An 18,315-nucleotide genomic window follows, 5' to 3' on the forward strand; every position below is an offset into this window, starting at 1 on the left:
TTAGGCAACACTGTATCAACAGGAGGTGTCAAATGGAAAAAAGTAAGAAAGTAAAAAAGCTTTCAAAGTTGCGTGGGAAATTAAAGACAATTGATATATACAGTCCCTGTATTTTTAAAAAACATTTCTGGGTCCAAACAGAAATATCAGGGACCCTGGACCCCATTCACATGACAAGTCAGGAAAAATTTCTTGTTTCAAGTGATTTTAAGACAAAAATGAGGTCTGAATTGTTTTGTAACAAGTAAAAAAAAAAGTTACTTGAATTAAACCTATATTCTAGTTTCAAGCAAATTTTCAAGCAAATGTTTCTTGTTCCATTGGCAGATTGTTTTTACTTGTTACAAGCAATTCAGACCTCATTTTTGTCTTTAAATAACTTGAAACAAGACGTCTTTATGGACTGACCAACTGACTGTTGCTTATGTTGAGTATTATCAAACATTTTTTACTTGAAATAAGACTAAATCACTTGATAATATTTCAGCTTTTTGCAGTATAGCCACCATGTAGAGGGAACTCATCACAGCCATTAGGTGAGGGCTGGAACGTTAGCTTTACCTCCCTGCTCAGCTCCTTTATCACAACACCTGTGTTCATGCTGACACAGCTCCAATTCACCTGTCAATCTCATGATCCAATTCTGCCCTTACTTGTGAACAAGACCCATAAAAACTTAAACTCTTTCTCCTGGGACAAAGACACCTTCCATTCAGAGAGAGCAATCCACCATTTTCCGGCAGAGCCATACCATCAGACTCAGAATAGCACGGATGGCTGTAATAAAGATTTGTGCTTGCACCTGTGTCTGCAATTCAACACAGTTTTCCCACCTGAGTCAGAGTTCAGATGTATGATAAAAAGAATGATAAATGCCTCATCCTAATCCAGGGTCCTACGTCAAGAAACAGGAGCACAATGTTTTTTAATGGATGCTGTTGTACAGCTTAGAGAGTGGTGGAAAAATAATAACTAACTTTAAGACTGGAGAGAAAAAGTCAGTTTAAAGAGGGGGTACTGTGATTTCTCATTTGACTGGTTCCCCACAACACTTCACATGATTTACAGATCTAAAACTCCTAGACAGACCTCACTTCAACCTGTCTGGATTGCTTCGTTCTAGTTGTCTTTTTTAGTTCCTCGCACCACAAACCCCCTTACCCCTGATTGGCCAGCCTGTTGGGGGCCGAGCAATAGACACCCTTGGTGTTTGAGGCCCATCCCTACCAACTTGTCATAGACCAGTTTGGAGATCCTTATGCAATGACCTCGTCATTTTTGCACATCTCATAAAGATCTCGTGCTATTTTTAGAAAGACCCATTTTCAGCAGTTTACAGATTCATGGATTTCACTTTCAGTAACAGCATCTTTAAAGAGTCAGTTCAAATAGTCATCATTATTCAAAACTGTAACTTGTGTTTTCATCATTCAGTGATCCAGAAAACAGATTTAGCTCTTTCATTCACGTATCTGCTTTGTGTATGATAAAGGAAAATGAATCTGCATGATTCTTGACTTCTATACTTTCGATGTCCACTGATTTCCTTTGAGGTGCAGTGAGCAGAAAACAGTCTAAAGAGGCTGTAATATGGAAAAATATGCCACACTGCTTTTCACAGATAGAGCTGAATAAATTAGTTAGTTCCCACAAGGTTTACCCTTTTCACTGCTGTAACAAACCACAAGGCTAACTGGAGTGTCATGCAGCATACATTATTAGACGTTCTAAATCAGTCTAAGGAGAACCAATTACGCTCTTTTTCAACTCCACTCTCTTTCTTGAATTCAAATTGAACTGCGCCGCATAATAAGGAAAACCTTTGTTATACAATACAGGCTCATTATGGAGCCAATCACTGATTTCTTTGTTTGAAACAAGCCGTTTGATCTCCTGTCTGCTGTGGACTGCTAAATCATGAGTCCTCTGATAGGTCACTTTTCTGGAGGCCTATCAGCACTGCTACATCTTTTTTTTTCTGTGGAGGTCAGGAGAGCTCATTTTCATGCTCCCAGGTTATTCAGCTTCTCTCTGATTTTATTGGCTGTGTTAAGTGCTTGACTCTGATTGGTTATCATAACACAGCAACAGTTCAAGGCAGCAGAAGTTGTTTCTTGACAGCAAGACCGCGATATGAAAAATAAACTGTTGGTATAGGGATGCAGCTCTTACCAGACACAAGGGGACTTATTTTAATCACATCAATACCCAGGAAAAAGGCTGAATCAATTTCTCAATACCACTTATCCTTAAAGACAAAAAAGGGTTGATATATATACATATAGTCCCTCATAATCAGCACGTTAAAATCTACAATGACGGAATTGATCGAACCTTGACGATGCTTCTTACATGGGAAAATTGTACTCTTGTCATCTCGAGAGTGCAGGTCAAGAAAAGGGTTTGATGAAATATAACCCACATATTCTTGTGAATTGCACTGTCATCCAGTGACACGGTGCTTTAACATGACAGATCTATTTCCTGCAGTGATTGGCAGGAAAATAGTTGGTATTTCCACAGGTTTGGCTGTATCCATAACAGCTCTCAACTCTAAAGCCTGTCTGAAGTGAGCTATCCAAACATAAGCACCAGATATCTAGGCTTATAACATAACACTGCTCTCTTAACATCCCCATGGCACTTATTGTCTGACGGGGCCATGAGAATGTTTAAAGAGAAATATTATGGGATGAGCTGGAATACCTGATGCTCATATAGTGTTTGGTAAACTTTAAGAAGGCTGCAGAGTTCAGTGCTGCTAGGGAAGCAGCAAAATCTATTAACAGAGACAACTGTTTTCAACAGATCAGGTTTTAAAAATTCTGTAACAACCTTCTCACTTTGCATTTCCCCTTACGTAGGGCTGGGCAATATGAGAAAAATTCCTATCAAGATCATTTTTTTCAACATCACTTGATTTTGATATTTATCACGATATAACTATTTTGTCAAACTTAAATGCTCTGTTACTCATAAGTGAGTTATGAAGACATCAGAGGGTTATCTTTGACTTTGTTTATTTATTTATTTATTTGTTGTTGGAGGTTGAACATGACAGATGCACTGAAGAACAGACCAGAGGTCATTCAGTGGCAGTAGTCCTTCAACTGAGCCACAAACGATGGCAAAGAGCACAGGAGATGAACCTCTTCCTTCCACTATTTCTGTTTCTGACAGTCAAACTGTTTTGATATGCACACAGATGATCTCCATGCCTCATAACTTACTTTTTTACACAACACTACATTAACCTCGTCATTGAAGATTTAAGTACTCCCCTTTAATAAAGGTGTTTCAATATAGTTATATAGTACGGGAAAAGGAAAGCATCATACACATACCTGCCAATATTCCCATTTTTTAACCCTCTCTGTTTTTAATTTCTCCCAATTTTCTCTTGGATTTTCATGGTGAGGCTGTAACAGACTAGATAATGGGAATGTTAAGATTTTGAGTTTGAGAATTACAAGGCTCAGTGAATGCATCACCTGCGATTGGCAGTACTGTTGGCAGTAACGGCCAACAGTAACTGGTATTAAGGGGTCCAATGAAGCGTTAACAACAAAATGTGGATTGAGTCTCAGGGTCTCCTTTGCAGATGAAGAAGAAAACCAATTAAAGGTTCGTTCATAAATACTTTGTAGGACACGTGTCCTCAGAAGTCAGGTATGATTCCATAAAAGACAAATAAAAAGAGTTTAATTCAATAAACTCACATTTGACAGATGAACTACTCACGGTTATGGTTTATTTTTACAAGCACTCCGAACAGTGGCAGGTGTTCTGGTTGTAATTGGGAAATGAGAGGTCTGTGTTTACAGATGGCGCTGCGTTCTGTTTACACTTCTTCTAAAGATCAGCGCTGCAGCCAGATCTACCTCCCCTGCCCATGCCTGTGTGTTAATCACAATCTCCTAAACTCACAGACTCGCACAGAAATACAGATGGTCCTAAAATACATTTATGAAATCAAGTCGTAATAATTCTGATCTGTCTTCAAACCTGTTTGTTGTTAGCTTGCAATTTTAATTTTTAAAAGTTACATACATTTCAAATTAAAAAGTGTCTGCTCAAATACAGCTGATAGTTTTATTTCCCATCTGTGACTCATTTGTGGAGTCTTTTCTTTTCTTACTGTATAGACATGATTATTTGTATTTGAATTCCTTGAAAATCAACCATGTCTGGAATATAAAAAGTACAAAATCAGTAATTCTGTGAGGTCCCTTTTTCCCCTCTCAATCACCGCACTGTTGTATATTGTGAACAAACGTTTCGACAGCTTTTTGGGTCCAATCAAATGAATCAATTTGCTGCATTATATAGTGACCTGTTTGCAGAAAGAGAACACTAGAATCCCTCTGAGGCTCCAGATATCAGATAATAGTGGTTTTGCTGCATGTCGAAAGGAACATTTCCTATCTTTCAATTGGATTAACCAGCCTTGTTATTCTAGCAGTGTGTGCACATTAAGGCAATGCACCAGATTTATGAAACAACTAAGTTTATGCCTATATAAGGTAGCCGAGAGGTAGTCACTCGCACAGCTCACTTCAGAATGTGCTAGAAAAAGAAACCCATTTCCTTTTCATGAAGTTACAATTTACAGGCCTGAAGTTTGCTGAAATAACAGCATTGTTATGATGAGTGAAAAGTAAAACTTCAAACTTTGTAATGTCTGTGTTCAGGCCTGGAGATGAAAACAACTTTTTAAATGTTTGTTTGTTGAATTGGGCCCTGATCAATCAATACCACTGGCACACTGGGGAGGAAGTCGGGAAATGTAACGGCTGATTGTTTTGTACAAAAGAGGGACAAACAGATCAGTCACTCAGGTTTGTATTTTTTGATATATTTCACTTAGTTTGCTGCACTCGCACTTGTCACAACAGGACATGAGAAGGATCAGGACAATGGAAACCAGGACAAACAGTAAAAAACAGGGAACAGTTAACGTAAAATTTAATCTATGACTTACCTTTGTTTCACTATTAATCTTTTCACCAATACCCTCTTAGGCCTTTTAATTGTTTTATCATTTGCTCATGTGTGTAAAACTGCTTGATCTTTGCTTTGTTATTATTTACTATTTTATCATCATTATAATTTCTTTTTTTTTCACATTTGCTTTCCTGCTTTTTGTTTTTCATCACCTTTAATTGCCTTCTTTCTTTTTCTGACTGAGTTTATGTTTTGGGCTTTTATTTCAGTGCCCATGGTCTCATTGCATGGTTCTTGTATTGTCTGGGTTCCTATGACATTCAACATTTGTGTTTCTTGGACAGAATGACACTGAAATGTAATCCATAAAGGATATCTAAATATGAATCATTTATATCAATTTATTGTAATTATGTTTTTACTCTTTTAAATATTGTTTTTTATGCATCTTCTTTTACTTATGAGAGATGATAGAGATGTATTCTATTGTACACTATTCTGCCTGCTTTTGCTCTCCACACTGTTCCTATGTTTCAACTCAAGCTTTCTGATACATGACTGCTTAACACAAAACAGAGGACACGTTAAATGCTTAAAGATGCTATGAGGAGGATCTGTTTTGATTGCACTCCCTCGCCACCTTGTGGCCCGGATTCTCCACACTCTGTCATGAATTACTTTTAGCGTGGCGTGTGTTTGTTTTTGGAATTAAATGGAGATCAGACTGAAACAAATTTTCTTTGTTCAAGACAACTTTTTACTGGATACGTCGCACCAAGGTAAGGGACTTATCATTACAGTTTTGTAGCTCTACAATTTGAAATGTGACATCAAGCAAACCTTGTAGCAGCTGGCTATATGTTAGTCCAGTGCTCCGGTATCCATAGGCTAACATGACAATAAGTAAACACAGTCAGTTTGTAAGTTTAGTAGCCGCTTTTATTTAGCACAGCTGACAGTCTGTTGCTTTAAGACATGTATGTTATGTGTAAAGTTAGCCAAACCTGGCTAGCTATGTCCTACTAGTCATCTTCCAAGCAGAGTTTAGCCCCTGTGTTATAGAGTGGCACAGCCCGAGCTAAAGGCTAATTAGCTCTTAGCTCATGCTCTATCACTGTCCCATTCAGCTTTCTTTTGCTCTTCCGTCCTTTTTCTGTCTAACAGTTAGGCTCCAGTGTCCACCATCACTACAAATTCAATCACAGAAATTGTTTTCAGCAGAGAAAAACAAAGATCTCTGTGTTTTATCTCTTCTCACTACTAAACTTTATCAGCTGGTGTGGTGTCTTCATAGAGACCTAAGAGTGCCGTTAAACAATCTGGTCCTGGTCAACCAGGGAAGCTGAGAAGTAGCAATTTAAAGTAACCTGTAACCAGCAATATTGGCACTGAAAATCTCATTTTAAATTGTGGATTATGATCAGGCATTTATCCAGAAGGAAGACTTTTTCCAAGATTACTTTCAAACTTCTCACAGTCCCTTTAACATCCAGACCATCAGGTACGAAATGTAAATTAAACAGTAGTCTTTGTTTTTATGGCAGCAAAACACATCAAAACTACTTTAAGTAAATGCAAACAAACCCATCAGACTGCTTAAGTTTGTGAGGAGTCCACAGTGTATCAGGAGACAGATGGTTTAATCAGTGAGACAATTAGCAATTGAGTCAACAGGAAAGGGGGTTCCTGCTGATGTATCAGAGGGATGCACAACAAAAACTTGAGAACACCAAGTTCACTAAAGTCTAAGAAAAGTAAGTATTTGATAGTTTTTTTTTTGTTTGTTTGTTTGTTTTATGTTTTTTTTTTCTATGAAAGGAGCTCTGGTACCCACAAAACAAAATGACATGGTGGACTTTGCAGAAGTGGAAATCTATAATGACTCAAGGAATAAAAAAAGTGCCTCTGTCTGAGGCTTTGTTTATATCTGAAATGAGTGTTTCTTCCAAGATAATAACTCAGGGGAGGTGGCCGCACACTACACCATGAGTCACATACAGCTGAGCGAGGTGGTCCGTATCGCTGACAGCTCATTCAAGCAGAGCCCACCAGAGAAATTGGTGGCGACCCCTGCCTCCCTCAATGAGTTCCATTATCTATCATTTACAGACTCTGAAAGAAAGAGAGGAAACCAATTTTGCTTTTTACGGGATTATAGAGTAGCACACGATGCAGCCACGAGCTCCACTAATCAACCGTTCTGTCGCTGCAATTGTGATGGGGTATGCTGTGCCTCCCAGAGTTCTTAAGGGAAAAAGGTTCACCGATGGATTGAAATGAAAATGATTTTTATCAGATAAAGATAGCCAACCATGGATTGGGTTCACATGTTGAAGCAGGTCTTTGTCACAAGTCACTGGATCCAACAGATGGTGGGTGTAGCTGAAATACAGAGTCTGACGTTTGTTTTCACTGCGTGGTATCCGCATTCATGGTATTAACCAGTGCAGAAGTTGAGCAGCCTGAGGTAACTTAAATAGTTGTAAGGTGCATTGCCTTATAGAATAGAATAGAATAGAATAGAATTACTTAGTTGATCCCAAACTGGGAAATCGATGTCTTGACAGCAGCAACCGATGGAGAAAGTAGAAAAATACAAAATAGAAAGAATTAAATAAAATAGAATAAAATATATACATAAGCACTCTAGTTACAAGATACAACAATAAAGATTGTGAGAGGAACAGTATGTACTCAAGCTATAAATTAACATCCCTACTAGTTTTAAAAGATAAATTGAATACAACATTAACTTATCTTAGATATGTTAACTTAAGTCAGAAATGTGAAAATAGCAGCTAAGGTTGAAAGGTGATGGTTTCTTTAAAATGAAACACAGCGGTCATCCACTTTTCCCCAGTAGATGTAACCAGTAGCACCAGCCACCTCTGTTGGTCATTTGCAGTCTTGATTTAAAAATCTCTTGTCAGCCTGGTCCACATCATCTTCTGGATAAAATCCATTTACACATTAGAACAGCTTTCACGGAAATTTGTACAGGTGAACTGGGGGTGTGGTTTGTGAGTGAGGGTGAAATGGACTGTGAGACTAGCTGGAAAATTGATGCTATGTAATCGGTGTGATCGGTAATACTGGAGAAAAGGCGGCTGAGCACTTTAACCCTTTACTAGTGGTTGTAAAAAGATGTGCCATAGGTCCAGTTCCCATTAAACCCAGATTTGCTCAAAACCTAAACATCGCAATGAATGAAGTAGTAATAGAAACACCAAAATTTTGAAAAACGTCTCACATTTCAATAAAAGTTTTGATGCTCTCATGAGGTGATTTTTCAGAATTTTCAAAAGTTCTGACTGAAACAGAATCGAGTTGAGACGGCACTAAGTTAGATGTATAAACCTTTTGAATCTGACAGCAGCTATAAAAAGCACATACATTTTTGCAACATCTTATGTTTTATAAATATTCCCTACTTTCAGGATTTTGGAGGCATAAGAGGGAGCTGTGTGGACCCCAGTAATCAATTACTCTGATGATTATATTTATGATTAATCGATTAATTGATTAATCGATTAATTGGGGGGAAAAAAGAACATGAATGACATGAATGTGGCATCACTTAAAAAAATCAAGAACTTAGTGGGCAAAATAGGCAAATAAATGAAAATGTGTCCTCAATATTTTCACCTGCAGGTCAAACAGTTCACCCCATCTGCCCTACCACTATCTGTAGCAGCTAACGCTAATGCTAATGTTTGCAACAAACTCCTCCTGGTTTTCAAACGGGGTGATGATTTAATAAAAAGACAATACCAGTCCTAAAAGACATATCATGCATTTCACAACATATTAAAGGAGTGTATGTGGGACTTAGTAGCTCCTCAGTGAGTCCCATAGGCGCAAATCCCGGGGGGGACGCAGGGGTCATGTCCCCCCCTTCCATAAAGTTGTCCCCCCTAAAAAATCCAGTTGTAATTAATTTTCTAATAGTAACGTTTTCTTTTTCAATGGTGTAATACAAGTCATGCTACTTAAAACACAAATATTGATGAGTTTAACTATGAAAGATCACACACACCCCTCCCCACGTGATCCTTGCAGTGGTTTGATCCAATCCATTTCTCCCGGCATGGATGCTGCAGCCCCGCGCACACACGCACACAAATAAAAGCATACAGACAGAGCGGAGGGTCGCGGTCAAGTAAGTAGCTTTCACTGAAAGACTTATCAATCATAACTTCACTTGTTAAACAGACACACAGAGAAAATGAAAAGCAAATGTCAACTCCTTTGTCCGAAGTCTGACAGTATGCTTTAAAAAAAAAAAAAAAAAGGCGCTGATTAAGCTTTCCATCCGATGTGGTGCACACACACAGACACAGCCTACAGAGCGCCAAGGATCGGGATTAAGTGCATTAAAACACTGAACAATTTATAAGTTAATTATCACACCGTTTGCTGCTGGCTGGCAAACAGCCTCTCCTTTATGATGCAAAGAAGGCTGTGACAGATACAAGGGCGTAGGTTTGGTCTCAACATTGGTAGGGACAATATAACAGTATACCCTGCATGTACACTTTTTGCTGGGGACAGGACATTAATAAGACCAAACAGATTGGGTGGACAGGGGTCAGGGCTACATTTCTCACAAATATGAACCTAATGGATAGACAGGCTAAATGATCGATATAAAATAAATCTGTATTGACTTATACTAACTTTCATGTGTATTGGTTCACCTGATACACCATTCGATTCAAACCTTTATTTTCAAAAACTACTATAGAAACATTTTGAAAACTTCCAGAATAAATGTCTGGATTTTATTAGCTAATTTAAATTGCAATATTTGAACATAACTTAAAATCATAGTAACATACACAATACAAACTTGTTACTGAATGCAAAAAAATAAACATTTGTCTTAAGACCACTCAACATTGTCTGTCTTATAAATAAATTAAATATAACTGAAAAAACGTCTTAGTCAGAGAATAACAAAAATAAATAAAAATGGAGCCTTCCTTCTGGTATAACACTACTGCTTTTGTCCACAAGCACAGCCAAACTCATAGACAGCACCGCTCCAAAAACTGCATTAATCATCCTAAAAATTCGTGTTTTTCACCAATATTTCATCATAGTCCGCTCCGGGTTAGATATCAATGATCTGCTGAAGTCCGTGTCCCTCCAGACAGCGCTGTGACCTCTGAACTGACGAAGACTTTTGTCCCTCAAAGAGTCAGCTCTCTAGAAAGCACTGCGCATGCGCAGTATGCTAACTCTGATGCAGGTCGGACTTTCAGTATCAAATTTAGTGGTGTGTTCCCCACCTCCACAACATTGACGTCTTTTTACATTACTTACAGTGGCTGCTGCTGGCCGAAAAAAACTTCTAATATCCCTCCTCTTTGAAGGAGGCGGCATGTTGTCAACACATGCCAACCGATGTCAACACGTATTTCTGTCGGGGCTGAGTGAGTGTGTGTGTCGGGGGGGGGGGTTCATTAGCCAATCTAACGTGCGTTTCAGGGAAAAAAAATGGACCGGTACATTCAGCGAGTGAAAAGGGGTAAATTTATGTCTGAACATTATGAAAATAATTTACTTAAAAACGGAATGGTCAATTCTATCCTTGCAAGATATGGGAAGACAATCTCAATTCCCTATATAACTGAAGTCATTATATAATGCAAAAAGGTTGCTTAAAAGTTAGTGGGGACAATTTGTGCCCCCTGAAAAGTTGGTAGTGTTATGTTCCTACCGTCCCTATGCAAACCTACGCCCTTGGACAGATAAGACAGACAGGACACATGCTGACATCCTCGTCCTCTCATTTATGACACAAATATTAAAAATATTTAGGATGCCTCTAGTGAGATAGAGGCATCTCTAGTGAGATTTATGAATTCATAGATGAAGCCATTATTTGTTAAAGTCTTATTATGCTCTATTCTAGATGTATTGATTTAAAAATAAAGTAGTTATGACTTTGACTTGGATCTTGAATGGATCCAGTTTCCAATCCCATTCTGACTGTTAATTTTCACCCCTTATTGTCCTCCAATTAAAATCAACACTTTTTTCATTAATTTGGATATAAAATACGAATTATTGAGTTCATAGTGTCGCTTCCACATTCATGCCAAAACATTTTTTCATGAACTAAAGGAAAATTAAATCTAGGCTGATTATCCATAGTTAGGACTAGTCACTGTTTAATATCAGAATATAAAACAACACAGCAAAAATTATAGCATTTATTTTTATGTCCCCCCCCCCTAGGAATCAGTCTCTGAAATTTTACTGTTTATTGTCCCCCCCAACAATGAAACGGGATTTTCGCCCCTGGTGAGTCCAACATGTTTGCGTAACAAGTGCTGGAAGCAGTTATTTAATTTGACAAAGACAGAAATTTAGACTACTGATTTTTCTTTTTTTTCATCAGAATTTATTTCAGTCTGTTTTGATTCAAGTCTAAATTTCAGAGTTGAAAATAAATTCTTTTTGAGCTTGAATAAGTTAAATAGATGCATGGTTATTTACTTTTTACTGAATAGACTGTGTGACTTCATGATAACTTTCTAGATAGTTCTTAACTAGTTTTTCCATGGGTTTGGCTTTGTGTTTTCAGAGGCCAAATTCACAGAACCTCTTGAATTTTCAGTTTACCAGAGACATATTAAACTATTCCTGGGTCTTAGCTCCAGCCAGCCATTTATTCTAATAAGGGAACAGGAGTCAGTCAGTGTGAGAGCTATGAGCAAGAAGTAGATCGAACCCTCAATATGCTGGCATGAAACGTCACTGAAAGCTGTTTCAAGGCACTTGAAATGTACCAAGGCGAAAATAAGATGTTGAATTTTTGCTGAGGGAATGAGTTAGTGGACCAACACTCAAGTGCTCTCTGCCGTCACAAACCCTGAGGACAAACTGCGCAGAAGACTTTGTGATGCCAGCCCACATACATCTAAAGGTTGTGAGCAGGTTGCCAAGCAGAGACATACACTGATCTTACAGTCTGAAAATAGTACTGAGTATTCAAAGGTCTAATTTACATCTTAATTAGTGTGTCCCCTTGCAAATAAAAGATGTGGATGCAAAACCAAGAGGAAAATGAAATTAATATGAGACTCAGAGGAGAAGCACAGCATGCAGCCAGAAATAGAAATATTGAGTCCAAAAAGCCTCCTGAGTGCACAAATAAACATGGATTTCCAGTCTCCTTCAATGTCCTGGTCTTTTTTATCTGTTACCTAACCTGTAAAATACCTGTCTGAAAGCCCAGAGGCTGAGAGTGAGAGCAGTTATTTACTGCCTGCAATTGTTTACAACAAAAAGGAATAAAAGAGAGTTTTAGATTGGAGCTTGGTGCCTTGAGAAAGGTCGTAGAGAGACCTGCAATGGCTCGATCAATCTCATTGAAAAGCCTTAAAATGAGAGGTTCTTTAGCTTTGCAGCAACATAAACAACAAAGAAAGCAAGAACCAACTGATTAGCATGCCAGATAAAAGGCTGCAACACACCTCAGAGAGCACTTACAGGAACATAAAGGATGGACAAGCCTGCTCAGCTACACCACAAAATTCACATCACGACCCTGATGGCTGTTGAAAAAGACAGCTACATGGGATTCAACTCCACTGATTCAATGCTGATTTTTTTTTTCTGCTTATTATAGCATGCACTGTCAAGATATATTATATTACATTTTTCATGCCATCTGTGGAAAAAGAGGAAAAACATCAGCGCCCTGTTAATGTTTCACTGAATTCATGACACTACAGGCAACATTCATTTTGCTAATTAGCCATCGAGCAGCTTTCACAGCACAGAAAACGCAGGGGTATAATTCTGTTCTTCCTCCGGCACTCTTACCGCCGCACTATCATCATAACTTTTCCTGCAAAGTTAAATATTAACTCCATTTTAATCCAGTTGTGGATAAAGCTGTGTTATCAGAGATGTATACTGATGGGACAGTGGCCTCATGCAGTTGGAATGTCCTTTTTAAAAAAAATTAAATTAAATCAAATTAAAATGAAATAAAAACAGATAAAATAGGTCATGTCTATATATTTATTTCTTTTTTTAAAGCAAAAAAAAATATTATATATATATATATATATATATATATATATATATATATATATATATATATATATATATAAATTAATAAATGAATAAATAAATAAATAAATAACCTTAAATACTTGGGAAGGTTTGGGTATAACCCTTTTGATGATATGACCTTAAATCATGAAAAAGAAAAGTTCAACATAAAGACCTAGAATTTTTTTCACAGTGTTTTTCACTGTTTCAGAGGAGGATGATACTATCAATTTCGCAATGTGCCGCAGTCATCCGAAGAGATTTTTCCCCCAGTTTTAAGGAGATAAATCTTTCAAGACACCTTAGAATGAACTGAAACATGTGCTGAACTGCAGTAGCCAGAGCTAGCATTAGCCTTAAAAAAAACAAGTTATGTGGTGTAGCTGGGAACTCTATTAAATATGGGGAAATTGTGCTTATTTTTAGGCTTTACAGTGTCTCTCTGGTATCCCTGCTGTAGCTTTACATAATGTCTGAAAAGCTTCATTTTAGCTGCTGTCTCTTTAAGACGCTCTGCTCCACAATCCTCTCCTCTGATTAGTCAGCCCTTGAAGATGTGACTCTTAATTATGTGTGTGTTTGTTTTGAAGAGCAGATCTTTTTATCACTACTTTTCTTTGTTCAAGACAACTTTTTACCAGATATAATGAGTGATGTTGTTGGAAATGTGACAACAAGCTAACAAAAGTTTGTATCATACTTTAATAGCCAGCTATAAGTAGCGCTACAGGCAGCCTGGTGCTCTGAGACGTGTTTGTAACGTGAAATGTTAGTAAATCCTGGTTAGCTATGTCCTGCCAGTCATCTACCAACCAGAGCTAACGTAACCTCACTCTTCGTTTTACTGATAGACTCAAGTTTGAACAGACCACTGCAGAATAACTGCTGGCTATGGGTTGAAATGGACATTATTACAAACAGTTTAGCTCCTGTGTTAGCCTTTAGCTTGTGCTCTATCACTCTCCTGTTTATCTTTCTTCTGCTCTTCTGTCCTTTTTCTGTCTGACAGTTAGGCTCCTGTGTCCACCATCACTACAAAATTAGCCACAGAAATTGGTTTAAAGCAGAGAAAAAAAAACAGATCTCCCTTCTCACTTCTAAACTTTACCAGCCAGCGTGGGGTTGTCAGGAAGACTTTGGCGTCGTGTAAATCAATCCGGACTTTGGCGCTGATAATCTTATTTTGAAGTGTGTATTACAATCATACGAACATCTAGAAGGAAAACTTCTTTAAGATCACTTAAAAAAAAAACCATAAAGATTGATTTAATGTGAGGGTTACACACTGTTGGACATTAATATTGGGATTAAGTTGCATCTGAAGTGCAGTTACTGTCATCTCGTCGTCTTTCAGATGACCTGTTTGTCTAAGAGAAGTGTTTGGTCCCAGTTTCTTTTCAGCTGCATTTTCACACTTACAGTTTCCCTCCTGAGAATCATTGATGCGTTATTGTCTCTTAATATGCCACACTCACACATAGACCGTCTAATAAGATCTCCATCTTCCAAAATCAATTAACTCTATTATGTTTCCTGACTCATTACTTCTACAGTGATGTGCAAAACAGCGGCAACGATAAGTAACCAGTGTACAACATTAAACATTCAACAGAATTTTTTATTAGGACACTCATCTACTGAATAGGGTTGTGCTAATTTTGTGTGACCATTTGCACTCCACACTAAAACTACTATTAGATAATCTTAAGTGCTTGGTTGTCTCTAAGATGTTGTCATCACTGACTTAGTGTGAAACTTTCTTGACCTTTTCCAGAAATAAAGGGGGAGACGTTGACAGAAAGCTTAGATTTAAATGGAAAAACCAAATAAGTGAGCTCTTTGTTGAGATTATTTTCCCTAACCTTCAAGTTTAACTGCAGGCAATAGATTTTACACAAGGAAATTAAAGGCAGAGTACAAATTCCAGCCCCACAAGCTTTGCAGGATTAATATTTAAGGAGGTTAAATTAAAAAGAAAAAAATGCTGCAAAACCACAAAAAAAAATGTCATTGGGATCTCCAGGTGGTATTTCTAGAAATGTTCCCAGAATAGTTTTCATTAGTAGAAGTATGAGGGTGAAAATGTTAATTTTAAAAGACATTTCTTCCTTTCTTAGCACCTGTGTACACAGTCACAATGAGCGGACAGGTCAACAGACGCCAGAATCACAACAACACGGTCTCCAAGGAGTCAGCATCAGTCCCAACAGGCTTTATCACAGCGTCCAGACTCATTTTATGTAAATAAACAGCAATGTGTAAAGAGAACACACAGAGCAGACTATGCCAGAGGGCTGGAACGTGTGAGTAAGACTGCGTTTCTTGATAAGAGTCACAAGGACAGAAAAGCAAAAATGTTGAATGCCAAATTTATGTGAAGCATCACGGTGCTGGCGAAATGTTTTGTAAGGCTGTTGACTCATAAAGCTGTTCCCAGTCAGTGTGTAAAAAACAACTGGGTTCTGGTTCAGTGGTTTTTGACATCTAAACAATACCGTTTTTCTACATAAACCTATATTTCATTGTGTTTCATCACTTAAGACCACTGAACATTAGAGTTCTCCAAAAGGTAGGATTCGCTCATAACTGTGATACTGATGCAACTGAGCGTACATGTAACAGCAGGTAAACTGTGCAGCTGTGTTTGTACGTCAGTGTTTCAAATACGACTTCAACTTGAACACAGTCTACCCTCCCTTTTGTGTTAAGTGATATCTAGGGGTTATCAATACACTTTTACTTATGATGATAAATTAAAAGTCCATTATAACGTAATAAGGCAGTTAAAGTTGCATAGTTTTTGAATGCATAAAACCAAGTTCAAACGTACTCACCCTGGTTCCTGAAGAAGCCCATCAGGATATCACAAATCCTCTGGCTGACCAAGCAGGAGGGAAATGGTGGGAGTTGAAGTGGGCCTTTAGCTCCGTAAGATTCTGTAACCAGAAACCTAAAATTAGCGATGCTAACGGCTGTAATAAAATGCCTTCAGGGGGCCAGAGTGATCAACATAGTAGGAAATTTAAAACCGCTGGCAAAGGCTAAGCATAAATTGAATGAGATTTTAATTCATGTCAATTTCGTGTTGAGTAAACCCAGGAAACTTAATGTGGAATCAGTGTGTGCTCTTTTAAAAACCATGTCAGACTGTGGGAAAATTTTCTTTGGACTCCTCCCAAATAGGACCAAAGATGAGAAGTCAAGCGGCAATTTGTGACCATGAAATAAAGCCAACGCTAAAAACTCAGAAGCTGGCTGACCACAAACACATCAGGCCACAAGCATATTTTTTACAGCATCATTAAACATATTTACAACCTAGATACAACCAAAAATGACTTCATTCTGAGTGTTTTATTTCTCTAACCACACACTGTATGGGGTGGGTCCTGTTGTAATTCAGCAGTTTAGAAGATATTACGATCACTAATTTGTCCAATCAGAGGCACAGCTCGCCTCGCTGTCATGTGGGCACCCTGTAAGAGAGGAGGCTGGAAGCTAAACTTTGAGTCTAGCTTTTCCAATATGGCTACTGACAAAGACAGGTTTAAAAATTCTGTATCAGAAACAGATGGGTGATGTCATAGATGTGTCTACCCCATGATACTCTTTATCTTAAACAATTATACAAAACATATGAAAGAGTAAATCATGAAAATATCTTAAAAATTAGAACATCAGCTGATTCACTCGATCTACTGAAACCTGTCAGTGTGTAAATGAATCTCAGTTGAGGGAATGGAGCGTCATCTATCTGTGATTCTCTTATACATGTTACTACCAGACTCAAACTGAACTAAAGCTCTTCTAAAAGCCTTGTTCTGGGTTTCTCTCAAAAGCTTCAAAAACTGATCAGTTTGATAGTTTACTGCCCTGATTTCTTTCCAACTTAGTTCAGATAAAAAAAATATCCATGTCGATCTAGTTAACGATAGTGTTGGAACTGCCTTCATGTCTCTTGGATTAATTTGACTTCACACAGCTGCAAAGAAACTCAGTGATTTAATCACACACCTGATCTTGTTTGAGCATGTGGCCAGGAAACTGGAAACTTAGTGGTCTTCCCAAAGAATCCCCTCGAATCGGATCACTTTGTAGCAACTTTTGATTTCTGCTCATTAGACTTCATTTTAGCGACAAAAATATGCTAACTAAAAGCTTGTCTGACAGACCAATTACCAATTTTAAGAAAGCAATTTCAGCTACTATGAACTGTTTTGTCCAATTTTATTTGAACGCTCCAATGCTCACACTGCACCCTCTCCGCTTACTGTCTGTTGATACCTCCAAAAGTTTTTCTCACATAACTCTTGACTCAATCGCTTCCCTTAGACAAAGGACTCTGAGACAGCAGAGGCTGGCTCTGTGAAATAATGCTCAAACCCAAACAAATATCTAGAAAATTGGAAAGAATGTGGCACTCCAAATAAATGAAATCTGTTTACTTTGGCAAAATAGTCTAATAAATATAGGAAGGCCCTGCAGCATGCTTTGGCTACTTTCTTCTCCTCTCTAACAGAAGACAATAAAAAGGCCTAGGTTCATTTTCAGCCAGGCTGACAAATAGTCATAGCTCCACTGTATTTAGCCCAGGGGTGTCCAGACCCTTTTCAAAGGGGGCCACATTTGATATTGTGAAAATGACCAGGGGCCAGCTGCTCTAACTGACATATTTATTAACAGTCATAGTAAGATATGATTGCTTCATTTATTTACCATTTATTTAAGCTAGTTCTTGAAATCAACCTTCACCTGTCCTCTTGACACTTCAGGGTAGGACGTCAGTTTTCTGCAGTGCACTTATCAAAGAAAATGTTCTCCAATTTGGGGAAAATATGTCCGGATTGTTTTATGTCAGAATCTGGATTTTATTATCATTATTGTGGTGTTTTTGAAAACCATTTTGACCTTCAAACATTTTTAGCCCCAAATATGTCTCACTCCACAGTGTGAACAACTTTATTTCCCACTGATTTTTACCTTTTCTGCACCACCTCACAACTTCAGATTTAGTTGTGTTCCCAAATGTTTTTTTTAACTCTCAATGTTAATGAGTCAAATTCTCATCATGATACTGTGAACACATCTATTTCAACATGTCAACTATAGGAGTTCTTGAGTTTCTGCAGAATGTACAGAGCTTTAGCTTTAAACAAGTAGACTATACATATTTCAAGTGCAGTTTTGGGAGACAGACTAAGGGCAGACTTAAGACATGCCTGCTTAAGCCTGTAGCAGCCATGGCTGTATGAGCTAATTATTGATAAAATTAGCAACCTGTTGCCTTTGACAGCCGCAAAA

At 37.9% G+C, this 18,315-nt stretch overlaps 1 long non-coding RNA gene across 1 annotated transcript in view; it reads right to left on the reverse strand.

Annotated features, from left to right (window-relative positions):
* The window catches only part of LOC141809885 (uncharacterized), a 116,605-nt gene that overhangs the window by 85,003 nt on the left and 13,287 nt on the right, over nucleotides 1-18,315 (reverse strand). Inside the window, exon 3 of the long non-coding RNA XR_012600021.1 lies at nucleotides 15,849-15,950. This is a non-coding gene — a long non-coding RNA (uncharacterized LOC141809885). The remainder of the gene's footprint in view (nucleotides 1-15,848; nucleotides 15,951-18,315) is intronic.

Source organism: Halichoeres trimaculatus, unplaced genomic scaffold, assembly GCF_033239565.1.
Source record: "Halichoeres trimaculatus isolate MK-OKI-2021-1 unplaced genomic scaffold, fHalTri1.1 fHalTri1_scaffold_20, whole genome shotgun sequence".
NCBI classification, from domain to species: domain Eukaryota; kingdom Metazoa; phylum Chordata; class Actinopteri; order Labriformes; family Labridae; genus Halichoeres; species Halichoeres trimaculatus.